Raw genomic sequence first — 2,373 nt, 5'->3', positions numbered from 1 at the left:
TTCCAGTGAAGTCAAATATGTTTGGATTGTTCTACGCAGTAAACTGGTGATGTTTGATGTAACGTTGAATGATTCTGGTGGTCAATTTTGAAGTGAGGCATTAGAGATTAAGAGAGAAAAAAAAAGGAAGAAAAAGCAAGGAAAGAAAGGAAAATATAGCAGCTTATTGTATGAATTAAAAGCATCAAGATAGTATCAACATTTTTGCCTGGTTTAATCTGTTTAATCTTCTGTTTTCCATTTATTAAGACTCTTAAATTCTCAAAGCTGAATGAGTGATAACATATACTGCAGGAGAGCATGGAATGTGTATGAATGCTGCTGACAGTGAGGGAGGCTCTGCTCCTAAACAGTCATTCCCCAAAAATGGTAAAAAATATTTGTGGGAGTAAAGGTGAAGAAGGTGGTGAAATCTTTTTTTTTTTTTTTTTTTTGCTGTTGTCTACTTATTCCATAGAAATATTCTATGCTAAACATATCTTAAACAATTTTATGTATGTATGTTTCACTGTTAAGCTTATCTTGCAAACATGTTTTCAGTACATAAAGTTAAAAACATCTATTCTAAAACTCAGATGCAAAGTGAATGTGGCTTCGATGCTTACTGGCATGAGGAGAGATACTCTAATTTTTCTTCTGTGATATGGTTGTAGCATTATCTAATTTCCAGGGCTTTGAAGGATCCATTGCAATCCTCTCAAAGACTTTTGAAATTACTTTGTTTTTGTAAATGCTAGATCATAAAAAACAAGGAATGAATCCCAGAGTAAATAATGTGTTCTGTTACTAGGGTTTTTTTTCTGCTTTGTAGTTGAAATTAAACTATCATTAATAGTGCTCTGCATATTCATTCCTTCAATGAGAATAAATCTGTACTAATTAACATTTCTGTGAAAATGTACATCCAAGAAGCTTAGACATTAACTATTTGCCATTGTACACTTCCTGTGCACTGAGATAAGATTTGCACAACATGACAGTGTCCATGACAGAACTGGGATGAAATGGACTGCCTGTGTTTGCTAGTGCTCAGCGACTGAGCTGCTTACTAACAGGACAATCAAGTAATCAAAAAACTATGGGACAAGTCTTCTATTAAGCACATGGTACTGCCTGCTATTAAGCACAAGTTCTTCCTGCAGGACGACAATATTCCCACAACAAGCGGTAATTTGTCTAGCAGCCTTTCTTGCCTGCTGACTCAGAGTTAGGTGGGATAACTGCCACAGCTGAAGGATAATCTATGGAGTATCAAAGTGAATTGGAGCAGACTGTGTGGCTGGAGGCTAGGAACAGCTGACACTACACTTGGTATTCAGACAAAGAAATCAAAACCTGATGTGTAGAAAATGCTGCAACAAGGCACAGAAGCAGAAAGAAAACAAATCCATGACCTGTCATAAGAAAGAGGACAAAAAGAAAGAATGGCAGAAAAAAATTGCCTACTCATCCTAAGCTCAATTTGCAGAAATTATTCAGCAAGTCAGCAAGTACTTCTCAATATGCTAGATAGGGATCTAAACTCTCCCTCATTCTCCTATTTCTAAAGGACAACAGCATTCAATTGCTCTTCATTACTCTTTGGGGACCTCATGGTGTACACACCTAAAGCTCTTGTCTTGCTGAAGACCATCTGGATGGTAGAACATCATTTCATAGTGGAATTCCTGCCTTTTTAGCATGTTTTAGAAGTCCTAGAAATAAGTATAAAAAAGCAGAGGTAGAAGAAAATTCAGACTGTGAAATAAAGCAATTAAAAGCTACAGTGTTACATTAGTTATCTTTTCATTTGACCACAGAATCACAGAATGGTTAAGGTTGTAAGGGAACTCCAGAGATCTTCTAGTCCAACCCTCCTGCTCAAGCAGGGATACCTAGAACACGTGGCACAGAGTGGCATCCAGGCAGATTTTGAAAATCTCCAAAGGAGATCTCTCTGGGCAGCCTGTTCCAGACCACTGTCACTCTCACAGTCAAGAAATTCTTCCTTACATGCAGATGAAACTTCTGGTACTTCAGCTTGTACCTGTTAACCCTTGTCCTGTCACTGGCCACCACTGAGAAGTTATTCTCCGTACATTCTCCCCTCAGGTACTTGTACATGTTTGTAAGATCCCTTCTCAGCCTTCTCCAGGCCTTCTCCAGGCTAAAGAGGCCCAGCTTGATTATTAACTCCTTTATATGTATTCACTAGGATATTTTGCTCACGACTGAGTCCAACTTTATTTATGCTGACAACTCTTCCAGTTTAAATATATGTATGAAGGTTTTTAATTTCCACAATGTCTAATACGATCATCAATCATCACAATAGCAGCACTTAGTATTTTAGCTTTATTTTTCAGGTAGGACAAACTTCTCCATAGCCAAGCA

Source organism: Nothoprocta perdicaria, unplaced genomic scaffold, assembly GCF_003342845.1.
Source record: "Nothoprocta perdicaria isolate Ctin4 unplaced genomic scaffold, notPer1 scaffold_329, whole genome shotgun sequence".
Taxonomy (NCBI): Eukaryota; Metazoa; Chordata; class Aves; order Tinamiformes; family Tinamidae; genus Nothoprocta; species Nothoprocta perdicaria.
The sequence above is the reverse complement of the archived record's forward strand: the minus strand, read 5'-3'. Positions refer to the sequence as shown.